This window comes from Bactrocera neohumeralis, chromosome 6 (assembly GCF_024586455.1).
Source record: "Bactrocera neohumeralis isolate Rockhampton chromosome 6, APGP_CSIRO_Bneo_wtdbg2-racon-allhic-juicebox.fasta_v2, whole genome shotgun sequence".
Lineage (NCBI taxonomy): Eukaryota > Metazoa > Arthropoda > Insecta > Diptera > Tephritidae > Bactrocera > Bactrocera neohumeralis.
In genome coordinates, this window is record NC_065923.1 from 41,966,148 (window position 1) to 41,993,422 (window position 27,275).

Here is a 27,275-nt window from a genome sequence, read left to right on the forward strand (position 1 = left end):
CCATTTGCTTGTATATCTGAATATATTTAGGAAAGCAATAATTTATTTTAACACATGTTTTCAATTTGCTTGCGCAGATGCGGCTTAATAGAGATTCACTTAGTCATGGTTGAGCGCCGTTATAGACTGCTCAACTGTCATAGCAAAATAAGATGTTTTCTAAAAATTTCTTTCATAAGCTGTTCGGTAGCTTTCTTAATTCAGTATTAGCAATTATTTGCCAGTGAGAAATTCATTTCATAAAGTTTTTTATTTTTAATTAAATGCCAATCACGATTTCAAATTTACAAATTACTTATGTAAATAAGCAATTAACTTTTTTGTTTAGTTTTTGGTGAGTAACATAAGAGAGAACGTTTAAATTTTCATTCACTTAAAATCAATTTCTTCAGTATTTGCTCACACAGGTTAAATACTGAGTTGTGCTATTGAGTCATGTTCCAATGAGTGGTAATGAGCTAGTGTATAATCACTCAATTTGCTGTCAAAGCGCTGTCAGTGACAGATTACAGAAAATGAGTAAGACATTCTTAATTTTTATATTTGTGTAATTTTTACTATTACTACTCCGCCACGAAGCGGGATTAGCCTTTTAACCTAACCTACTATTAATATATATTGGGTAGTCGAAAAAGTCTTTTCGTATTTGTAATCAAACTTCAACTTAGTTTTTTTTGTATATTAATAAACAAATACATATGTACCATTTTGGCCGACCAAATTTTGTCATTTTTCATAAATTTCAAAATATAGCGAATTTCTTCATTATTTTCACTAATTTTTGAACAGCTGTAACTTTTTTTCAATTTTGTTTTGGTTAAATGAAGCTTAAAATTTCACCTTTCCAACACCATATGGTATCACATAATGTGTTTGGTAGCATTGGAGATATACGACCGCAACGACATCTATTGACAAAATACGAATATACTTTTTCGACTACCCAATATTTATTCTATGAGAAAAAAATTCTTTAGCAAATAAAGTGTTTTTAAAAGACTTTTTACAAAATGAGTTTTGATTTGTACTTTTGACCGACCATTTTGTTTCCTAATATCTCGTAGTCTTTTGGTTGATATTATTTTAAATATTGTTTATTCAATATATTCTTTTAAGTAAAGAAAAATCGAAAACATTAACTTAGACCTCCCAAAATGGCAGTGATGTAATGTTTGTATTATTCAAGCAAACAGGAAATTGATTAACCATTTGTGGTCATTTATTTGGCTATTCGTTATCAATATTTTGAAAATGGTTAAAAGGGAAATGAAAAGAACGAAATACAAAGTGCATAATTAAATATACATTGCATATGTCGACATGAGTGTAAACATATTGACGCATAATCAAAACAGCACAGAAACTTTGTTAGGGTGGTCCGAAATTATTTTCCGTTATTAACCAAAAAAAATATTTTTTACACTTACATTTTTAAACTTGCTTCTTAACGACCACAGATCGCCCGTAAACCACTTTTCCTTTCTTTTTTGTTATTTTAGCTACCATTTCCATTGGGTTTCATTCTACTACAATTTTTGTTTGCTTTAACAAATTATCCACTTTGTTCTATATTTGGAAATCGCCACTGAGAACAACGAGTTTAAACTAAATTTACACGTTAAACAGAGTTAAACTCACTATGCATCATACCCCAATAATTGTCTACGAAAGGTATTAAATAAAAAGTGTTGTTGGCACGATTTTCTATCGACTCTGAATAGAAGATAAAATTGAATGAGTAACTAGGTCCGCAGGGAATCAAAACGCTACAATGAGAACTCTTTCATTTATTTCGATCTTGTGCTAGCCTATTGATTTGACTCCAACTTTTTTGGTTCTCACATATTTCAATGTTCAAATTTCTTCTCTGGATTGGAGCAGATTGACCATTCTGTCGGATTCAAATCGAAGCGTTCTAGGTAACTATATCTGGATATCATATCAGAACATGTCCAAGCCAGTCCGATTTTCTTTTTACAATTTCAGTCCACAGGGTTGTTGGGATTGTGCCTAAGTTCGTGGTGGTGACAGTGACGGGCCAAATATGGCAAATTTCATAATGCTAAGGTATCGGTTTGTGAAAGTTTGCACATTTTAGATGTCAGATGCTATAGTCCATGTTTTGCAGCCATATTGAATTGTAAACATAACATTGGTGTTGATTATTGTTATTTTAGTTAGCCGCATAATGAGCAAGAAGCTCCTGACCGCTTTGCCGCCGTAAACGTGTTTGGTCTTCTTTGTTCGTTTGGTGATGTCTTCTTTCCATCCGAACTTGGAATTTTTGGATGTCAGAGACTATTATATTCTATGTTTCGCAGCCGTACATGAATATTTTTATTATGGTATGTCGCTTAATAAACGAGGAGCTCCTTGGAGCGCATCGAGGGCCTCGAAGGCTTGCTTGACAATCTTTATACGCTTGCTGATGTATTCCTTTCATCCGAATTTACAACTTTTGGATCTCAGAGCCTACAATACTTCATGTTTCGCAGACGTATAAGTGTAGTCTTGGAATTCAATATTTTTATTTTGGTACGTCGCGTAATGAACGAGGTGCTTCAGACGCCGAAAATTTATTGGCTTTTTTATACGATTGGTGATGTCTTCCTTTCCTCCGCAAATACAATACTGTTTAAGTAACAGAAGGATTTCACATTTTCGAATTTTATAGGAACGACTTGGAAGTTCGTCGTATGGGCGATGTTGATACGAATTTCTTTGGTTTTGCGAAGTTAATTCTCAGGCCTAATTTTGCTGCATTTCTTACACTATAACTATATCTATATATCCTAATTAATTTGACCACCCTAATGTATGTGAACATGTTCATGAAGAAGTGCATGCAATAATTTAGCTGTGCTGAGTAATTTTTGTGCATTTCCTTCTAGAATAAGATATCAATGTGTATGCACGTATTTTCTTTTTTTTTTCATTTTTAGACTATCAATTTCCGACAATAAATAAATGCACCTTGCTTTAGGCTGACATTTGTAAATAAGCACTCGATTATTTTTTTATAACAATTTAAATACTGTGTACAAGCAGTTTTAGGTAGACGCCAATATTTTTCGGTGTTTTTTGGTTTTGAAGCGATTCAAGCTTCTAGCAAAACGCAGAAGACCCACGAAAGCACAGAATTTAAAAAATCCAGGGTCAAAAGTGCTTCGAGCTTGAAATAAATCATAACATCGCATTAGTATCATATACATAAGAATATGTGAGCATATGACAGCATGACTAATGCGCACGATCTAGACTTAGAAGAGATGATGGTGACTTCACTTGTCTAACTGGAGGTGCAGAAGGTACCTACTCAGCATTCTTAGGGTCTGAAACCGAGAGCTGAAGGTACTGCGGTTGGACCTCATCAAAAATAGGATCGTCTCTGCGGAGCTTTTTGTCAAACTAAAGGAAGGCGGCTATGACTAATGACTAGTCCTTGACACCCTTTACTGGCACAACCGTCCAGTCTTCAAGCCGATGTTATCTAAGGTTCCTGCACGAAAGCAACGTCATAGCTGCCTTTCTTCAGGTTGTCAAAAAGCTCGGCAGAGGCGATTCTACTCTTGTAGAGGTCCAACCGCAGTACCTTCAGCTCCCGGTTTCGAACCCTCCCAATGCTGAGTAACTTCTGCACCTCTCGTAGACAAGCTCCTTGCATCCTATTTTATGTCACATGAGACGGTTGTGTGTGTCAAGGATAAGCCATTATTCTTTGCATTCTACTATATGCCACATGCCAGCAAGGCAATGACAACGGAACTTCTGTATATGCCAAAAAAGATATTGATGATTTGTTAAACAAAAATAAACCTCACAACAAATTAGAAGTCGCCTTTTGTTTAAACAAATTTCATGCGCAAATATTATTGGATAAAACAATTTAATTTCTAAGTCAACAAACTATTATTTATTCGCGGTTGCCACTGGCTTAATGCTATCAAGTGAATAAATTTGAATGGACCATGAGACATTACTTTTGCATTGATTACAAGCGCTGCCTTTATGCCAATAATTATTTCAGTAGCGTTAAATGGAAAGTAAATAAAATAATACAGGCACCAGACATACTGTGAATACTCTTTTGTATGTAAACCTTTTAAAATCACAAATTTTTCCAGCGAACAAAAAAAAAAAAAAATACGTTACCTTAAAATAAAAATAAACAAAAACTGACAACAATGGATTTCCGCAAAGCTCAATGGCACCTATTCGCCGCAGGCTGTTTAAATAAAGCAAGCGCCTTTGATTGGCAACACCGATAAGCTGGTGTAGGCCGTGTGACAGGTGACTTATGCATTATTTATTTTCGACTCACACTATTAATTTCTCTTATGTATATTTACAAAACTTATTTTTATGATATTTGTATGTCATAACTCACCACAATTTTTTTGTTTTAGAAAATACAAAGTGGTTTGTGCGGAAAAAAATTTTGGAATTGCGGGAGACATTTTTTTCTCGCAATTAATAACTCAAAACTTGAAATTAGCACATACGTGGGAGCGTTATTAAGTTTGAAAAGTGGGAAAATGAAATGCATTTGTCGGAACTGAGTGTTTGATATACAGATGTGTGTATAAGTACTGGAAGTAAGGAGTAGTTATAAGGCTTTTAGTTATCCAGTAGTACTTTTTAATGGGTGATCCAAGTAGAGGTACTTTTTCAATAACCTTTTTTTGACAGATCAAGCGTGAGTCGTGACAAGCTGTTATGCTAATTCTGTTCAGTATTGTTTGGCATTTCATCACGGAAAGGCTTACGCCTGAACAACTTCAACTTTATTACGAAAATTCACTGAATTAGGTCAACATAACCGGCCTACTGAGCGTACTATTCGCAACACCATCACCCATCTTGAGAACCAGCATTCATTATTAGAAAATATTCAACCGAAACTAAACCATGTCCAGAACGCAGTGAAGAAAATATAGCAGTCGTAGCTGAGAGTGTACACGAAAACCGTGGCGAGTCGATTCGACGACGTTCGCAGCAACTTGGACTGAAGTATGGAACAACTTGGCGCATTATACGTCGAGATCTTTAATTGAAAGCATACAAAATACAGCTTGTGCTAGAACTGAAGCCGCTCGACCTTCCCAAGTGGCACCGTTTCGCACAATGAGCTCTTGAAAAGTTCCAAGAGGATCCGACGTTTTCGAACCAAATTTTTTTAGAAATTGGCCTCATTCTGGTTTAATGGGTATGTAAATAATCGAACTTGCCGCATTTGGGACGAAGCGCAACCTGAAGGAATTCAAGAACTGCCATTTCATACAGAAAATAAAACGAGATGGTGTGGTTTGTAGGTCGGTGGAATCATTGATCCATATTATTCGCCAGTTACCAGTCGAAATGCTCGAACGAGTCACTGAAAATTGTACACAACGGATGTACCATCTAAAACGTTTCTTCGGCCAACATTTGAGAGAATAATCTTCAAAAAATAAATCCCCCTTTACACATCAGGGCACTTACGCTCGGCTCGGCTTTGAGCATCCACTCTACGGGCACCCTAAAGCTACACAGTACTCAACATCCTCCATATTTTGAAGTTTCTTCTAGCCCGAGTGTTTTCGTCGGCGAACCAATAGTAATCCCATAGAAGTAGTAATCCCCAGCTATCTTAATGAGAGATTCTCTGCTCTTTTACCCAGAATGTACACTAGTTTATGGTATATTCAAAGCCACTAGTTTAATGCTCGAAACTTTCAAAACGAATTGCAGCTATTAAATGCACTAAAAGGCCTTTCGAAAGCTATAGAACGCTTTCAATAGCACTGTTAGTCAAATATGTACAAATATTTTCGATTGTTTTACACAGATTTCTAAAAATACTATGAATACAATTAGAAGAAGAAGCAGCATATTGTGAAAACAATTTAACGAGGCGGCAAGCAGAAGTCATTCACTTTACTTGCAACAAATGTGAAGCCCGCGCAGCTACAATTGTTTAGCGTGTGTGGGTGAGGCGTGTGCGTGCCGAAATGCCGGCGTGCCACAGGCCAACAGCTGTATGGCATATATCTTCATTGCATATATACATATGTATGCATGCATGTATGTATATGTAAGGAATTCTTAGCAGGCAATCAATTTTAAATGGCTATCGATGGTGAAGATACAAACATTCATTTACGAGTACGCACATACACATTCGCAGACACGCATACCGCGCGCCGAGTGGCCTGCAGAGAAATGCAAACAACACGATGTTTTAATATTTTCTTAAATACACTGCAAATGGTGCGGAAATCTTCAAATGGGCTACGCTTGTGTATCCTCATTGAATATCTTTACGTATGTATGTACCATATATTGCGTACATATTGTATGCGTGTGCGTGCATGCATTCCTCAAGTGGGTGTTGACGTTGAAATACGCTTGAGCCACTTAATTGTGGGTGTCGACCATTATCAGCGATTTGCTGCCACTTTTCATTAGTTTTTGCTGCATTTAGTTTTGAGTATGAATGCGTGGAGCAAACATAAAGGGTGTTTGGGTAGCTGTATAACTATTAAAATGTGAAGACTTTATTGCCTTTATCACAGTTGTTTGTTCGATTCTGCACTTTCCGTGGTTTGGAAAATCGAGAAAATAGATTGTTAGTTTTGACAAGCGTTCCATAGACCAATGAATGTTATTATCGTTTATCGGTGAATTTAAGCAATTTATTGGAAAACCCTTTATTTCAATTTTAAGTATTTTATGAGAATTTCTATGGATATTCTTATTTTGAATTGGTCACATGTTTACAAATTGAGCTTATGCCAATAATAATCAAAAGAGGACTGAATGAAAGCGATACAGTGAAGCATTATACGTAGGTTGTCTTTTATATTTCGGGATTAGAAATCAAAAACAAATGTTAATAATCGAAAATCTTAAAAATATTCTCCAGGACTATATGATTGTTTCAGTCGATATGTGAAACCTGACATTGATCCGTCGTCGGTGGTGGGTTTTCCTGATTTCTTGAAAGATACAAAAATATCAAAAAATTTATTGCTACCATTCCCGTGGAAGTGCCTCGTGCGCGAACAACCTTTCTTGGATTCGGCTCATCTGAAAAAACCGTACTTTCGGGCTCATACACGTCAATCCAAGATTCATTATCTGTTATGCTAACTTATTTTTATAATCTCGCAACAAAGTTGCTAAGGAGAGTATTATAGTTTTGTTCACATAACGGTTGTTTGTAAGTCCTTAAACTAAAAGAGTCAGATATAGGGTTATATATACCAAAGTGATCAGGGTGACGAGTAGAGTTGAAATCCGGATGTCTGTCTGTCCGTCCGTCCGTGCAAGCTGTAACTTTAGTAAAAATTGAGAAATCATGATGAAACTTGGTACACGTATTTCTTGGCTCCATAAGAAGGTTAAGTTCGAAGATGGAAAAAAAAACCGAAACCGGAAACCGAAAACCTATAAACTGTCATAACGAAGCCATAAATAAAGATATTAAAGTGAAATTTGGCACAAAGATCGCATTAGGGAGGGGCATATTTGGACGTAATTTTTTTGGAAAAGTGGGTGTGGCCCCGCCCCCTACTAAGTTTTTTGTACATATCTCGAAAACTACTATAGCTATGTTAACCAAATTCTATGGAGTCGTTTCCTTCAGGCATTTCCATATACAGTTCAAAAATGGAATAAATCGGATAATAACCACGCCCACATCCCATACAAAGGTTATGTTGAAAATCACTAAAAGTGCGTTAACCGACTAACAAAAAACGTCAGAAACACTAAATTTTACGGAAAAAATGGCAGAAGGAAGCTGCACCCAGGCTTTTTTTAAAAATTGAAAATGGGCGTGGCATCGCGCACTTATGGACCAAAAACCATATCTCAGGAACTACTAGACCGATTTCAATGAAATTCGGTATATAATATTTTCTTAACACCCTGATGATATGTACGAAATATGAGTGAAATCGGTTCACAACCACGCCTTCTTCCAATATAACGCTATTTTGAATTCCATCTGATGCCTTCTCTGTATAATATATATACATATGTACATTAGGAAATGAAAATATAATTCAATACTCAAAGTACACAAATTGATCTAATCTAATTAATTTTACAGCAAAATAAAAAAATATGTAAATTATTATCACTTTATCATACGAGAGTATAAAATGTTCGGTGACACCCGAACTTAGCCCTTCCTTTCTTGTTTAATATTCATCTCGACAAATTGAGTGGGATCCAACGTGAACAAATTTTCTTTACAGTCAAATGATGGTCCCACTAATGCCTTTATTTGTCTCAATCTCACGATAGGTCACATGGCGAATATCAGTTTACGCACGCAGAGGCGTAGCTACAACTTCCGTCGCCCCCCTTTATCTACCTACCTACAAGTTTCATGAGGTGGTTCGAACAAAAGTGAATTTTTACCAAATATCTTCGCTATTAAGTATATAAAATTTAGGAACTAGAAGCCACGCAAATTCTGAACTTCCAAAATTCTCACAATACGGTTTTTGAGCAAATTGATAGTAAATTTACATGACATCTTATTAAAAGCCATAGAAAACCCCATTTTCGCCCTATATCTTGTACAATTTTGTCACAATTTGCAGGAATTTTGGCCCGAATTGGAGTTTTTAAAAACCATTTTTGAAAATTTTGAGAAATAAAAGTATTTGTTACATTCAAAGCATAGGATAACTGTGAGAGTGACAAAGCTAGGAAAGTGCATCTTTACGTTCTATCACTATTTTTAAGAAAGATATAAAAACAGCGAAGATCGTTTTGCCGCCCCCAAGACGTTGCGCCCGGGGCGACGGCCCCCTTCAGATCCAAGTGTAGTGAATAATCGAAACAGTACAAACAAATTTAAAAAGATTATTTTATTCGTTTGATAAAAAAATATATATATAGTTGGCTGACTAGTTGGGCTTTCGACAACAACTTCAAAATAAAGTTCATTTACAGTTATGCGCTTAATTTCCCAACAGCGTATATAAACAAAGACAACTCTCTCAAGAGATCATACACATTATATGCCAAAGCACTTGGCGATAAACACGGTCAAATGCATTCAAATTTAGTTCTTATCATTTCTAGCGGCATAGCACAGCAGACGGGTCAATAAACGCGGAAATGGGTGCATATAAATAAAACAAGAAGTCAACACTACCAATGAAGCACTACATATACGTATACATAATGCAAGATGAAGAGGAATAATAGAAAAATTTAAAATAAAAACAAAAACAAGAAAAACGGCTGCATCGCAGATAGAATACCCTTCACAAATAAAAAAGTTTTCTATGCCAGAACATGATTTGGATGGTTCAGTTTGCATGGCATCTAAATGAGATAGTGTTCCGATCGGTTCCTATAAAGTAACATCTTGTGGAGGAAAGAAGTTGTGTACAATTTCAGAGCGATATTTGAAAAACTAAGTACGGGTATATACAAACAAACGGTAAGACAGTACGTATTCGACGTTTGCTTACAAACTTCGTGGCAAACTTCATTTCTAAACTCTGTTCGGGGTATAAGAAAAGTATCACAAAGATTGGGATGCAGAGTTCAGCGTAATTGGAAACATTTAACACTGGGGTGAAGAAAAAGCAAAAACAAATGAGTTCAAAAATGCGAGGGAAATTTAAATAGATAATAAACAAATATATAAACCCATATACATTAGAGCGGGATGATTTACAGGGTGCCGAAAAGGAGGGAAAATCGAGTATGCGAGAAATGTTCTACGGTTCATTGTGAAGAACTTTGCCTAAGATAATATGGGTCCAAAACCAGTTTCGAGTCAGCGATTTTTAAATGAAGTTTAATTTTTCGGGATTAAAAATATTTCTCGTCAGTTTTTGAGGTGTCCAAATTATATTTAATACATAGGTACATTTTTTGACATTCTACAATGAATTAAACATTTGTCAGAATTGGCAAGATCGGACAACTATATATCAAATCCCCAATACAACCGATTATTCAGTTATTTTATTTTCCGATTGCTTGAATTTAATTAAGGGGTTACATGGGTTTACGGGTTCCAAAGAATTTAACTTTTTATTATCTTATTAAATTCTAAAACACCTCTTGAATAATTTCCTAAATTTTCAATTTCAATTTCGGTTGGCAAAATTTCCCGAGAACTACTCAACCGATCTTCATGAAATTTTATTTCTTTAATTTTTTTGTAAAAATGTCTGTCCAAGTTCTAATTTAAGATTTTAACTATTTGTTTCACTTTAAATGATCCTGTCAGGTGTTTTCCTGCCAACACGGGCGCATCAATGGCATCGTAATAGCCGAGTTGAAAAATTTTTTTCTAAAAACAATAACAATAAACATTTTTAATAAAATATTTAATTTTTTATGTGAGAAAAAATTGTTGAAAAAATGTTTTTTACCCGAGGAAACCCATGTAATCCCTTAAAAAAACTAAAAAAAACTCAATAAGTAATACTTTGTTTGTCTTTTCTTTGCACTGATAACTGTTTCCAACATCCTTTGCATTGATTCCATTCAGTTGGACTTCAATTCCGGGGGAATTTTGGACCTCTCCTCTTGTAAAATGCCTTTCAGAGAATTTTTACAGTTTATACCCCTTGTCTTTATATGTCGGTCCAAATATTCCTACAGATGCTCAATGGGGGTTCAGGTCCGGTGATTGTGGGTAGTGATCTAGCTGTTTGGTGTACGGTAAAGCAACCACTTTTTTACTATTCTTGCTGTATGCTTAGGATCGTTATCCTGTTGGAAGAAGTAGGTGCATTTGGACAACCTATTTATCATTTATCAGAATCCGCAAAATCGGACAACTATATATCACGTCTTCCATACAATCGATTCAGTTATTTTATTTTCTGGTTGTCTACCTTAAATTTAAAAGCAGAGAGCAGGTAATTTTGCAGAATTGTTCTCCAATACATATATATTTAACAACGACAGTGAAATTAAATAAAAATCGGACAACTAAGGTATATCACATATCACTCATAAAATTCACCAGATCTCAACAGTAATTTTTGCGGATTCCTTAGTAACAGCAACCATTTTGCCTGTTCTTTTGTAACGGAAATAATACTTGATTTTTGTACTGAAAATCAAAATCGATTAGTTAGAACTAAGCACGAATCTGTCACTTTATCGTAAGAAACAATAACTAAAATACTACCGCTGAAATGATTTACGCAAAAATGGAAGGCCTGACATGTAAATTACCGTTAGAGGGTTAATAATCATACAAATTGAGCATATTTTAGCATGAAATGCGTAGTAAATTAATAACAGTCTGTGCCAGGCAATTTACTACCAACCTTTTCAATCAATAATAGATCGTGTGCCATGTGTTTAAAATTTAAAGCGAAACAATTTATATGCTGACAACGTCAGTTTCGATAAAAATCTCCAACAAATCACCGATTGAATATAAAAATCGCCAATGAGAATAAAAATTCTTAGCTAAAGGTCAATTGCCAAATATGGCGAGACACCAAGTCTCGCCATTAGAAAAGCGTGAGTACAATGAGGTATATAAGTACATATGTATGTACATATGTATAAAACACGGATATATAGGCAAACGATATACCATATGCACATAATTATATATAATTGCGCTGATGGATTTTCTATCGAAAAGCTTTCAATATTGATAACTTTTGGAATATTCGCTATTGTCAAATATACACACAAAGCACCCATTATAATATTGGCAGATAATAGATCACTTTTTTGTATAGAAATACATATAAATAATATACATAAGTACATATATATATAAATGTAAATACGTTGCTGTGAGATCGTATATCATACAAACACTTCCTATAAGCCAAAATCGAGAATGAATAAGCCAACTACCGTAATAACCACTTCACGGGCTGATTATTGCCTAAAATGGAAGAGCAAGCGTGAAATAGGCATGATTTTTGGCAAAGTGGCGTGTTGGAGTGACGCTCTGTGGCGATTATTAAGTTCGACAGCCGGACAGAGTGATGCTTTGGTCGTGTCAGAAACGAAGAAACACTCTGTTAATGCTAAGAAGTTGAGTCACTTGAGCGAAGAATTATTGAACTCTTTGAGTTTACAGTGGTGCCGAAAAATAGAATTTACTATGTTGAATTCTTCGGATTATTCAAGAGAGCTCAACATTCCTCGCGAAGCGTTTAAATTATTTTGAACGGTATTTTGGGTATGAAACGCGTTCTTGCTCCACTCGTCCCGATACAGCTGAATTTTTTTCAACAAGAGCACAGTAAACAGGTCTCTATGGACATGCTTGATGGTGCAAATTCCGATCCCACATTCATGGAGAACATTATAACAACCGATGAGACATGGGTTTATGAGTTTGACATGCAAAAAAGCAACAATTATAGGCATTGAGGACCGAAACCAAAAAAAAAGCCAAAGCTCTTTAAAAATCAATGCTTCATAAATTTGTTGCGGATAGACAGAGGGTCAATAAATAGTTCTGTTTGGCCGTATTGAGCCGTTTGCGTGAGAACATCCATCGAAAACAGCCGGAATTGTGAAGGAAAAATTCGCTAAAGGAGCTGAAAGCCATCCCATAAAATGCTTATGAAATGTGTTTCGCTGACTGGAAAAATCGTTGGCATAAGTGTATTACATTTGGTGGGGTTTTGGTTATTTCCTGCTCAGAGAAAATTTTATTCAATGTTTCTAATTTAACTCGGAAACTGAAACAGCATTCCAATTTCACAAACAAACTTTTACCAGCGATAAAGCTCACTTTTCATTCATTCGGTCATGTTGTCCGGATGGGCGAAAACAGACACGTCTGAAATTATAAAGACGACATATACCAAAGCAGAGGAAGAGGAAGACCTCCATTCCGTTGGAAGGACCAAGTGGAGAAGGACCTGGCTTCGCTTGGAATATCCAACTGGCCCAAGAAGCGAAAAGAAAAACGACTGGCGCGCTGTTGTTAACTCGGCTATAATCGCGTAAGCGGTTTCTACGCCAATTAAGAAGAAGAAGAAGAAAGCTCACTTTTGGTTGAATGGTTACGTTTGCAACCAAAATTGTTGCATTTGAAGTGATGATAATACAGAAGTCATTGTTGAGACTACATTCTCGAAAAATCGCTGTTTGATGGGCTCTATGAATCGAATTATTAGCCCATACTTCTTCAAAAAGTCACCGCTGGACTATTTTTTGTGGGATTATATGAAGTCGTTTGTCTACGCAGATAAGCCTGAGACGATTGATGCCTTAGAAGAGAATATTCAGTGCGTTATCATTTTTAGAACATGGCAAACTCTTTTATTTATAATAAAGCTAAATTCTTGGCCATGTCTTTAAATTATATGCATTTCATTTTTTCATGAAAGCCACATGTCTAAAAAAACCTGAACTCATCTACGCTATAGGAACGGAACCGGATTTGAATGCAGTCAACGACTGTCATCTCGGCAACTAGCCTCAAAATTATTTGGTGAATATTTTTTGACGTTACAGCAATAATAAATTAATAAACTTACAAAAACAATATCTTCAATGCCGGATATTATGTTAGAATTTACAAATAATGTTGCGGATATTGTGGACACCACTGTAGTATTAGCATGCATTGCACGTGCTGCTTTAAGCTTCACATGCTTACAACTTACATTTACATGTGTATGTACACTTTACCAATATTTGGCTGTTAAAGAAAAAACAATAAAATTTAGCTGAAGTGTGGCGAACGAGCGTGGGCTGCCAACACAAACCTGTTACAAATACACATACATTTATCTTTGTTTACCCATAGATATGTACGAATGTGTATGGTTTAGGAATATGCAACTTGGCGCGAGCACATTGTAAGTCTTGAATAATGACGAGTCAACAAAGCCTAGCAGAAGACAAAAATAAAAATTAATAATTCAAAAAATCACAGCATAGAAACACTTGAGTATGCCATAAAAGGGTAGAAAATTACATAGCCCGAGGCCTCGTGCTGTGACTGGGAAGCATAAAAGCTTTTCAGTGAGCGTAGGAAATCGTTAAAGAAGGCATACCACGACAAGTTGAATTGTACATTGTAGGGCGGCACATTTACTAGAAGATATATACATATGTACATAGCTAGGAAAAGATGGTACATCTCTTAACAAATATACATAATATAATAAAATTTTGGCTACGAAATACATAGCGAATGCATATGTAAGAAAATGTGGTTTTGTAAAAATATAATTTGGTTATAAATAGTTAGTTTCATATAAAATGTATTTTCTAGCGGAATAAATTACGGCATAATATAACTAATAGTAGTGCCGTCAGGATTGGGAAGGACCTCTCCGAGCCGTTCGATACCAAACCTGGTTTTAGACAATACGACAGTCGTACGATTTCGTCAATTTACTCCTGCAGAAACTAATCCGAGCTGCAGATCTGAAGGTACAATCTTCTACAATAATATATCATTGGCCATAACAACCACACTGTTGTTCTGCTTTCTCCAGGTTGAATAAATAAGCGAAGCAAATAGGTCTGATAGTGAACGAGGGCAAGACGAAATATCTCCTGTCATCAAACAACAGTCGTCGCACTCGCGGTTTGTCTCCCATGTTACTTTTGACAGTCGTAAGTTCGAAGTCATAGATAATTTCGTCCATCTTGGAACCAGTATTAATACCAACAACAACGTCAGCCTCGAAATTCAACGTAGAATAACTCTTGCCAACGGGTGCTACTTCGGACTGAGTAGGCAATTGAGAAATAAAGTCCTCTCTCGACGAAAAAAAAACAAAGCTCTATAAGTCACTCGTCATCCCTATCCTGCTTATATGATGCAGAGGCATGGAGGTTGATGTCTGATGAATTTTCTGCTCGCTACTGTTTAACTTCAATATTTCGAAAGTTTCTCAACCACCACAGGGAATTTCTATCATCTCATACGCAGATAATTGTACGATATTGACGTCAGGCAGTGGAATCGATGTGTTCGAAGGTCTATCTCTCCGATCTTTCTCGCTTCTTCTCTATAAGGAGCTGGACACTCTCCCCCACTAAATCCATACCGACCATATTAATGAAATGAACGAAGGAGTATAAACTGTATTTTATTATTTCATTCGGTGGCTTAAAAACTCCGACTGTCAACAATCCTACGATTTCCGGCGTTACACTTGACAGCCTGTGCTCATTCACTTCACATACGACTGCGATAATTGTCAAAGGACAGAGCCGCAACGAAATCCCCAAGTCGCTAGCCGTTAGCTTCTGGGAGAAGGACAAAAAAACGTTGTTGGCAAAAAGCAGAGCAATCGGCCGGCAGCTCTACGCTGCATCGATATGGTCGCCTTGTTGTAGCTAAACGCCGAAGAAGCTTTAGATGTGTCAAAATAGTGCACCCAGTACGATTACAGAATGCCTCTTGAAGTCTAATGTTGAACAATAATATAGCGAAGTCCGCTTGTTTCGGGTCAAGGAACATAATACACTCCTTTCCAAGAAATTTCTGCTGTTTTGTTTTTGTAGTCGAACATAAATTAAAGACATCGAACAGTACGTCGATCAGACTTCGGACGCAACAAACTTTAGTCATGCACTGACCGTCATTCAAAAGGAGCCGTCAACACCTTACCGTCTACCACTCAGTGAATGACGTACAATGAGTCTAATCACCACCCACTGCAGACGAAGGGCTCGAGTTGCCCCGTATTAAATATATGTTATGTTAAACGTGCATGAGTCCTCGCATAACTCTAACCACCTCTTTGCATGCCAAGCGAACCCCACTCAATTAACGTCCCTCTCTCTATGGTCCGACCCTGTGGAAAAAGCACGTTTCCTGGGCCTACCTTTGGATAACTTCGATGATAACCAACCCGAATCTCACCACAGTTTTCGATTTTACATATGTATGTATAAGTTTTTGGACAAAATTAGCGCCAAAGGATAATCGATGAAGTCTTATGTTTACAAACTCGTCGTAATTTTCGTTACCGAAAATGTTTGTTAAAATCAAGTTTAGCTGGAGTCTTGTCTTTTATTGAGCTTAGTGCTCTCTTGCATCGTGATTCACTTGGAAGTGGCCAGAAGACAATGCCATACACCTGGCTCAAATATAGCTCATGTATATTCCGGGTTTTGACCAGGTATCCTCTTCTATGCCTAAGAACATCTGTTGGAAGATGCGAGCCGAGTTCGGTAGAAGGAGAGAGATCTTCCTACATAGGGTTGTGCGCTGGGTTTGGGACCCGCCACGTGAAAAACACTTCAATGAAAAAGAAAAAGGAGCGTTGGATGAGAGACCCCTCTTTTGATGGCTATAATCGCGTAAGCGGTGTCTACGCCAATTGTTAAAAAATATGATATGAAATATGAAAAATTTGGTATATAATGTTATTGTTAACACAAAATTAAGAAAAAATACTAAAGCTGTACAAATTAAAAATAAAGAAGAATAAATAAATATATTTATACACCTCCCATTCTTATAAGTGAGTCTGCACTCATCGGTGCATTTATGTAAGTATTTCTAGAATTTACGTAATTTCAAGTAGTGAGCAATAGACAAATAACAATAAACATTGCAAGTCATGATAAGTAAAATACGAACAGATATATAAAAATGTGTATATATACATACATATATACAAATAACCGAATAAATACAAGCATAGATATATGCACAATTGCCGATTGAATGGCAGAAAACTGAAAAAAGAGAGAATAATATGCGCACGCGCATTGAATGCCAAATGCTCAGCGAATACCCCAAAAGGCAGATAATAAGCGCAGATATTGTCTGATTGTATGAAAAGATGAAATCTTCAAGATAAAGCGCACGCTTTTACGGCATGCAGTTTTATAGTGTGAAACGAATGAAAGCGAGGCGTAATGTTAGTTGAAATTCATAACAAAAAACTCGAATGTTTATAAAAAAACCGCTTTTGTGTGGAGAATTTGAAGAATACAAAATAGGCATTAAGATGATAGCGCAAATTTGAAGTTTGAATTTATGAAAACAATTAACATAAAGTTACTTTTGTTCTTCTAAAGTTTCTTTGTTAACTGAAAATACTCTCTCAAATGCCGCCATCATCATTAAAATTATCTAATGATTTATTGGTATTTACTTTTTTTCTTACTATGTAGTAATCTTTGTTTTTTAATCAAAGTGGCTATAAAAGTTGTTTTAGCCTTTATCGATAAAATTATTTTATTGAATGGCAAGCAAATTTGGAATAATAGTGATTATTTATAACTATTGCTATTTAATGTCCGGCTTATAGGTTAAGGTTTTTGTATGCATATCTCCAGAATGCTTTCGGAAACATTTATAACGGGTGATCCAAGTAGAGGTAATATTGAGCGTCCTATTTGCAGCACCATCATCCATCTTGAGATCCAGCGTTTATAATTGGATAATATTCGTCCAAATAGACCACGCACAGCACGCAGTGAAGAAAATATATACTAGTATATGTATATAGCCGCAGCTGAGAGTGTACACAAAGCCCGTGTAGAGTCGATTCGGCGCCAATCCCAGCAACTCGAACTGACGTAGGGAATGACTTGGCGCATTTTACGTCGGGATCTTAAAATGAAAGCGTTCAAAATACAGCTTGTGCAAGAACTGAAGCCGCTCGATCTTCCCAAGTGACATGCTTTTCGTTCTATGGGCTCTTAAAAAGTTCCAAGAAGATCTAACGTTTTGGAACCAAATTTCGTTCAGTGATGAGGCCCATTTCTGGCTCATTGGGTACATAAACAAGCAAAATTGACACTTGTGACGAAAAGCAACCTGAAGAGATCCTAGAGCTGCCATTTCATACAGGAAAAAACACAACCGTTTGATGCCTGAAATTGAAGCTCGTGATCTCGGCGACAGTTGGTTATAACATGACGGAGCCACTTCCCAAACATCGCACCAATCAATGTATTTATTGAGAGAACACTTTGGTGAGCAGATAATTTCTCGTTTTGGGACAGTCAATTGGCCACAAAGATCGTAAAATATCACACCGTTACACTTTTTCCTGTGTGGATATGTAAAGTTTAAAGTCTATGTGGTCAATCCCGCTTCGATTCAGACTTTTGAGCGAATGGGACCACCCGTAATATTTCAATTTTACTTTCACTGATATTCTCTATATAATATTAATTTCACAGGTGCATTTGTTTTAATGACTTTGTCCAGACTACGCTATATGCTATTTCCGATCTGAAAAAGAATTTTTCGGAGATTAAGTTAAACCGTCAAAACAATATTTCAAAATTATTTCAAATGATTGTGTAAGTGGAGATCACCCCAATAAATAAAGAAACAAGAAAAAACGTTAATTCGGTTCGGTTTGTATGGCAGCTATATGCTATAGTGGGCCGATCTGAATTTCTATCGATATTACATTATTTCCATAAACAATAACTCATACCAAATTTTGTGAAGATATGTCGTTAAATGAGGAAGTTTCCCATGCAAGCATTTGATACCGATCTGAAAAATTTCTTCGGAGATTATATTTTTGCCTTAGAAAATATCCTGTGACAACTTGTGTGAAGATACATGGCCAAAAGTGAAAGTTTTCCATACAAGAACTTGATTCCGATTGTTCAGTTTGTATGGCAGTTATATGCTATAGTTAACCGATCTGAACAATTTCTTCGGAGAATACTTTGTTGCCTTAGAAAATAATCTACACCAAATTTCGTGAAGATACATTGTCAAATGTGAAAGTTTTCCATACAAGAACTTGATTCCGATCGTTCAGTTTGTATGGCAGCTATATGTTATAGTGGTCCGATATCGGCAGTTCCGACAAATGAGCAGCTTTTTGAAGAGAAAATGACGTTTACAAAATTTCAAAACGATATCTTAAAAACTGAGGGACTAGTTCATATATATACAGACAGACAGACGGACATGGCTAAATCGACTCAGCTTAACGTACTGCTTATTTATATACTTATATACTTTATAGGGTGTCCGACGCCTCTCTCTGGGTGTTACAAACTTCGTGACAAACCTAATATACCCTGATCAGGGTATAAAAGTCGGTGTCAGTCACCGAAGTTCATTTTTCAAATCTTGAGTCTCGTAGTAAATCAATAACTATACAAATATGTCGTTAATCTCATAAAATTAATCGATTGTTCAAAATTCTAATGAAAAGTCATATATGTATGATATCAGATTACTTGCTCGGCATAACTGTTTTATAACACATTGGCTTTTAATGCCTTTTTATAGCAAATTAATCATTTTCAATATTTGCTATATTCTTTTTAAGTACTTGAGTTGAGCGAGAAATAAAAATATAAAAGAAGACAGATAAAAGATAAAACATGAAAACACTTATATTAATTTTCGATAAATTAGCTTTGCTAGATGCATATATGTATGTACATACATAAGTAAATTTATTAGCATGAGCAAGCAAATATTAGAATTAGATAAAAATAAGTAAAAAAACTCAGCATAAAAACTAATTAAATTTATTTTTATATATATACAAAATATATATATTTATGTACGCTTTGTATATGCATGAAATTATTTAAAAATTTCCACTCCACACTAGTCCGTCGCAGGTACACTTGTTTAACAATTTTATATTTAGACACTTTAATGTTTTTGTTGGACATTCGATAATTGTCTTCAAATATATGGGAGAAGATAATAAATTGAAGAAGTTAAGTGGCGTGTATGAGACACTTGACTGGCATAAATTTGCTCGTGCATGCAAGCATGCTTCATAAAATAAATAAATATAAATTTATGGTATAGTAAAACTTTTTCATAGTCCTTTTGAAGGTGAGTAGAGTTGTTGACTACAACAAGAAAATGTGACATTCGGAATGTAGATTCGATTTGATAAATAAATAAAGATAGCACTGCGACCTACGATCTAGTGTGTCCTCTCTTAAGTTACAACGACTCACTTAGTCCTAGCATGTTGATAAATTCTAGTATACTGCCATAGCACCTGATCTGAGGCGATGTGATCCCTATTTGGAAACATGGATCCAAGGGCCTTTATTTTGCGCCTGGAGTTTCGGGCAGAACCCGCAATTCGCAGAAGAGGCTAGCACCATGTTATATTGCAAGTGCTTCTTACAACTACCAGTGTAGAAAGCAACAAGTAGCCATTTACGAGGTTGATTACATATTTAAACCTTTTAAGGTTGTAACCACCCATTAGCAACTTGTCAAGGTGCATGTCTACTCCTTCATCCCTATGGAGCAGCTCCTTTATGGTAATTGGGACCGACCGCAATGAAAGGTTCGGGTCCTAATATTTTGGTGGATGCGGCGGAGCAGGCGAGCTCATCAGCCAGTTCAATCCCGGCTTAAAGCTTATTTAAAGTATTAAATATTACCCTTAGATATATGTTCCTTAAATTGTCATTTCACACAAAGCAGGACAGATAAATAACAAAGTATATAATATCACACTGGAAGTATTAAAAAATAATTTTAGAAAACAGTTGCCAGATATCAAAATTAATTTGAATGAGAGGTTTAAGTAGTATTCAATACTGTTAAAAAATTATTCTTCTGTAAGTCTTCTAAAGATGTCTACTTAGTTTTTTTATGACCATATTGTGGGATTTATTTAATTCTTTCATTATACAGAAATTTTTTTGAAACTGGTTAGGGTTGATCGTAAATAAAAAATTGATGGATCTCACTTGGACAGATATTTCTTCCTTGTGTTACCCACAAGCGCTTTAAAGTATACTACCTTATTGCTTGACGAAGCGTTTTGAGATCAGCTAAAATTTTTAAGGCAATCGCCATCACCAGTCATGTCGCGAGGTTATCCAAAGGTATGTCTACCGAGATATTCCAATCTAAGTCTAGCTAAAGCTGGGTAATACAGGGTCCGGCACTTGAAGCTCAAGGTCAAGCCTTACAAGTTCCAAAAGGACCATGATCTCACACCGAAGCAGCAACAAGTAAGACTTGAGAGAGCGAAGCAGTTGCTTCGCTTGGCCGAAAGCGGTCAAATTCCGAACATTGTGTTTTCTGACGAAAAAAATTGTTCCAATTGAGCAATTCGTAAACTCTCAAAACGATAGGGTTTACTTGACCGACCGTTCATACGAGAATCTAAGTCATCGGTTGGCCACCAGGAGGCAGTACCCGCCACAAATAATGGTTTGGGCCGCTGTTACCGCAGATGGGCGCTCTCCAATTGTTTTCATCGAGCCAGGCGTCAAAGTAAATGCGACATATTATCGGGAAAGTGTTCTGGAGGCTGCTTTGAAACCGTGGACAAACAAATATTTCGGTCGCAAACCAAGGACGTTTCAACAAGACTCAGCACCGTCTCACAAAGAGCGAGTGAACCAAGAATGGCTGAAAAACAACGTTCCGAACTTCATTACGACCACACAATGGCTCTCGAATTCACCAGATGCGAATCCAATGGATTATTCTCTCTGGACCATTTTGGAGAGCAAAGTCCGAAGTAAAAAATACACCAGTCTCGAGATGCTGAAGAAATCCATTGTCCGTGAGTGGGCCAAAATACCGGCAAGTCACATTTGGGCAGCTTGCGATTCGTTTTTTGACCGTCTCAAGGCCATAGTTAAGGCAAAAGGTGGTCATATCGAGCAAAAGTGAATTGGTCCTAAATTTATGATTATTTTCACACATTTTGTATTTTAAAATAAATAAAAATAATATTCCAAACTGAATTTATGGCTTTTTTAATTGGTTCGAGTACCGGACCCTGTACAATATACATATAGTAAATACGTTATCGTACGTCCAAATATATACTATACATACATATATATATTCAAGGATTACATTGTGGCCTTAACGCAAGTATTCCATCATTGGAATTCTACGCTTTATTTAAGAAATGAATACATGCATATCTGCATAGTAGAATGTCTATAGTACAACTACAAGTATTTGTGCTCGTTTGCTCGCCACGGCAAACTACCGCTGTTTACACCGGCAAATCAGTTGTACTCCAAGCGGCCTTGTGTCCAAACGAGGTTAATCCTTTTTTAAATAGTACGTACTAGCTAACATGCATTTGTATATGTGAATTCATTTATATATAGTATGTAAGTCCGCGTACGTGGAAACAGGTCCTTGACTAAGCGACGTACTGATTGCGCGCAGACATTGCAGATAAAATATTTAGCAGTTTTTAAATGCTTCTAAAACTTGTGTGCTGGTGTTTCTGTGTTTATGGTGAATGGGTAGGTAGGAATTCAAATTTGTTATGTCGTATATAAGGAGCGCCCATGTTGTTGATAAACGATAAACTGCATTAAAAAAGAGCCATAAACTGAAAAGGTTCCATACTTGCCATAAAATGCGAACATGAAAAATGTCAACGAAAGCGAAATTAAAATCTTACTCTGCGATTTCAAAATGCTAATAAAATTTACGATTTTTTGTACTTAAATAATTTTATGACATAACCACTACAGGAAGTAGCTGTTAAAATGTGTTGAGCCTAAAAAGTGCATTGGACTGAGGATAGCCTTCACAGGTTATTTAAGGATGAATTAATATATGTTAGCTATGGGAGTTCAACGCCTGAGAAGTAGCTAAACTGGTTCTTTTCACATCGTATATAATTATATATAGTATTCATATAGTAGTAATATATAACAATATGGTATATGTACACATCTGAATTTTTTGAAAGAACTAAAATTAAACATGCTAACTTTTTGATATTACTTTACGACATTTGATTATCAATACTATCGGTGACGGAGGTGACTTCCAAACAGTTACTCATTTGAATTTTCAGAAAATAGTCAGCAATGTTGTGAGTATACTTTTTGTCAGAACAAGAAGGCTTTCTTTAATTACTGTGATCTCCGCTTGGAGGACACTGCAGCGGTCTGAAAGTCCGAAGGCGATTCGGGTAACTAATTTTTATTGCAATGGCATTCATTCATTCGATTATCTAGTTACTCGTTTGTGATGTGATAAAAGTACTTTTCCTAGGAGCCATTTCTGGTCAAATGTGTGAGTCGTCTCAAGCTGTCATGTTAATTTTATTCGGTATTGTTTTCATGGGAAGAAAATTCACGTTCTGTGTTCCTCGACCACTCGACCGACATCGCTTCACTCTATGGGCTTTTGAAAAGTTCCAAGAAGATTTGAAGCAAATGTTGTTCAGCGATGATGCCCATTTCTGGCTCAATGGATATGTAAACAAGCAAAATTGCCATATTTGAGACTAAGAGCAACCTGAAGAGATTAAAGAGCTGCCATTTCATCCAGAAAACAACGGTTTGGTGTGATTTTTTGGCCGGTGGAATCGTCGGTCCATATTTCTTCAGAAAGATGTTGGTGAGAATGCAACCATCAATGGCGACCGTTATCGCCTGAAATTGAAATTGAAGCTCGTGATCTCGGCGACATTTGGTTTCAAAAAGTCGGCGCCATTTCCTACATATCGCATCAATCAATGGATTTATTGAGAGAACAGATAATTTCACATTTTGGGCCGGTCGATTGACCACCAAGATCGTGTGATACCGCACTGATAGATTTTTTCCTGTGGGGATATGTAAGGTCTAAAGTCTATGCGGACAATCCTGCTTCGATTCAGTGTCATTCGTCAGTTACCAGTCGAAATGCTAGAACAAGTTATCGAAAATTGGACTCAACGGCAGGTCCATCTGAGACGTAGTTGCGGCCAACATTTGAAGGAGATAATCTTCAAATAATAAATGCCAAATAATGCTCATTCGAATGAAAGTAAAGATTTCCCATCAAATTTGAAGTTTCTGTGTTTTTTCTTTAAAAAGGTAGGGAACCCTGAAATGGAGCACCGTTAAGCTAAAAATTATGCTATCTTCATTCGATCATGTAACAAAACACCCTTTAAACCGACACTATGTTTTATTAGTTGTTCTGTCCATCTAAATGTTGGGAAAAGATTTGATCCAGTTGCTATGCTGGACATACGAAGCCCTAAAACAATTTAAACAGATTTTTTAGTTACGTTTAATACTTAACTGTTAAAAGTTAATGATTTAAGTATTCTTACATTACAAAAGAACTAATTTGAATCAACCGTGCACTAACCCACGCTTTATAACAGTGTGACTCATAAACCTGTTTTCCGAAAAACTCCTTAGTGTGAAACATATACATATGTATGTACATATATACATATATATGTGTGCAGCCAAGGATTTGGCAATCCAAATAATAATATATAAAAATTTCACTTTTACACCAGTCAAATACTTGATAAGTGGGTCGCTTGTCGACCATAAAAGTTAAAAGAAACAACCAATACGAAACGGCAAAGAGAGGAAATGAAAGCTATAAAACCTAAAATTTAGGCAAGTGGGTCTGCAGTCTTCACTAGGACATATACAAATGTGTAGATAAGCGTTTAACGTAGTATATGTACATACATTGTACATAAGCAACAACAAACCATGTATATACAAAGTACATAAATACGTATTTCTAGGAAAGAAACCGAATCAGAACAGCGAAGGAAGTAATGTAAGCACTAAGGAAATAAAAACCGTGTTTACTACTTTGCATATTTACACACTTATCTACAAGTATAAAACATACTAAGCGAAATTCAGGCGACGAGGTCAGTTCCAAAGCCGACAAAACTGATTTGTGGGGCCAAACAGGCGACTGGGCGTATAAAAGTAAAAAAAATAACAAAAGAAACACTGCTGAAAGGTTAAAAATAGCAAAGTAAAATGCGTGTTGCCACAAAGTGTTGAAGCCTAAATATTGTTGCAGTTGCAAGTTGGCTTGCAAACAGGCGGAAAGCAGGCAGACAGACAGCACGAATCGCACAGTTCGAAAGGCCAAACGAACGAGCAGCGACAACGCGATTATGAAACCGGCTGTCAGATAGGCAATCAGCAAGGTGAAGCACCGGGCGTTGTGCGGTGTGGCTCGGTGAAAATACTTATGTACTATACTTACATATGCATGTGTAAGTATGTTTGTATATCTTTATGCAGTGTGGCTAGAACCAAAGCATTGCAACATAACAATGGGCGATGGGTAACCGCGAGCTGCCTTGGCCAAGTAAATGAAATGTAATTAAACACAGGTATCGGCACAGTCGTTATGTACATAACTAAGTACATAAGTATACTAGTGTAAACTTATGCGTTAAGTTACCTTAAGTATCCGCACCAATACGATGTAATTAAAATCAAGGACTGGTAGTTGGTCGTATACAGCATGTTTTACGAATTACTGGTGCATATATAAACCGATGAGACGAAACGTGTGATAACACAATGCCCTGTAGGAAAATCATCTTGTCTCGAAAAAGTGTGATTTAATTATAATACAGTAGAGGCCCGCTAATCCGGATCAATTAAAACCGGCCCCTATCCGGAATATAAGGAAATCCGGATTACCAAAGACATATCAGAACTATGTATTATGAAAAAATATTTATAAATTTCTGTTTGTTTATTATAACAAATAATACACATGTTCCAAAAAAACAAAAAAAACTTAAACCAATAAAGCATAAAAGCGAATGTAGTGAATAATAAACATGTGATCCGGATTAGAGAATACGGATAGAGAATGTCGGTCCGGATTACAAGGGACATAATAGAAATTTTGAGTTTTTAACCCTGTCCGGATTACAGTGGAATCCGGATTAGGCCATGTCCGGAGTAGCGGGCCTCTACTGTAGCAGGTAGTCTGAAAAGGTTGTATCGTTATTTGTACTACAAGGAGCTACTATAACTGAATCCATAATTTTTGTGGTTAGACCTAACCCTAAATTTTACAGCTGTTGCACACTATATTCTTGAGAAACATTATTTTGAGTGGTTAGATGGGTTTACGGGTTTAAAAAAAAATTGATTTTTTATTGTCTTATTAAATTTTACAGCACCTCTAGAATATTTTCCTAAATTTTTAAGTTGATCCGAGTAATAGTTTCGGAGATACATCCTTGAAAACTCGTGCGCTCGAGGCTAGCTAGGCTAAGTGCGCCGTTTTCAAACGCGTTTTTTTTTCAAAACTGTGTTTTTGAAGTCAGTGAGCAAGGTTTCTAGAGAACTACTCAACCGATCTTGATGAATTTTTACACAGGTCTTTGAGATACAATTTTTAAAGACTTGGACCAACGACTTTTTTTTCGATTACAACTATTAAATTATTAGAATTTGTGGGCAAGATTTCTAGAGAACTACTCAACCGATCTTATGAATTTCTACACAGGTCTTTGATATACAATTCTTTTAAGACTTGGACCAAGGAATTTTTTTTCGATTACAACTATTTGAAAAAAATAATGCCGCGAAATTTTCACAGAAATTAGAATTTCTGCCAAAAATCCAATTTTTAGTTTTTTTCCTTCGTCTAAGTTCTAAGTTAAGGTTTTAACTAAAACACGTATTTTTTCACTTTAAATGAACCTGTAACTAGTTATCTAGTTTTCCCAGGGGTCAAAGGAAATGGCGTCACAATGACCGAGTTTAAAATAATTTTTTCCAAAAGTTTTAGAATTTCTTTGTTAATAGTGTATGTTTGAAAAAAAAAATAGTTTTAATAAAATATTTAATTTTTTATTTGACAAAAGAATTGTTCAAAAATGGCTGTTTTTTACACGAAAAACCCATGTAACCCCTTAAACCTGGTATAACTAATGTGATACCCGCACTTTTCAGTCAACTACCTAGTTCAGTTTTCGTTTCATAGTATACATATAACTAGTTGGTATCGCTACAGGGTATCCCGAGGACTATAAGTTTGTTTGTTTTTCACAAATGTATGTAAATACTTTTTAAATAGCCGTCAGTTCACCACGCCTGTTATGCAAAATCTGCTTTTAAGTCAATGGAGGTTTAAAATAAACGCAATATATCAAACAAATAAACGAAAAGGCAATAAATAAAAAATATTCGCTAACATGACAGAAAAATATGTTGCAAAAAATAACAACGCAAACAATACAAACAAAAAAGGTGTCGAAAGCAAGGTGTTTCTGCATTTATTGCCTTATGCGATTAAGGTTGCGAAATCACGAAAACCGCACGCACAGCACAGGGTTGTAATAATGAATGCATGCACATCTTTTAGCCGCTTGCAGGGAGTTTGTATGTTTTATACTTGTACATATGTATATACATACATATGTGTGGGTTTCATATTTACGTAGTATTTGAATGCAACTCTCTGCTAAATATTGGCTTAACTAATGTAATGATCGCAGCGATGCCTTAAAATCATATTTGCTAACATATGCACAAATATTTTTTTTGCACAGACATTTAAAATTTGCATGCCCACCAATTGAGTGTTTTTAATTTTTAACCATGCGCAAAAATAGCGC

At 36.0% G+C, this 27,275-nt stretch overlaps 1 protein-coding gene across 3 annotated transcripts in view; it reads right to left on the reverse strand.

Moving 5' to 3' along the window:
* Nucleotides 1-27,275, reverse strand: part of LOC126761445 (uncharacterized) — a 112,496-nt gene that overhangs the window by 17,180 nt on the left and 68,041 nt on the right. The window contains exon 1 of one of the 3 annotated variants that reach the window (XM_050477596.1): nucleotides 25,097-25,576. The exons of the other annotated variants lie outside the window; for them this stretch is intronic. The gene's annotated coding sequence lies outside the window, so the exon portion shown is untranslated. Of the gene's footprint in view, nucleotides 1-25,096; nucleotides 25,577-27,275 lie in introns of those variants that run through there. 3 annotated transcript variants of the gene reach the window in all.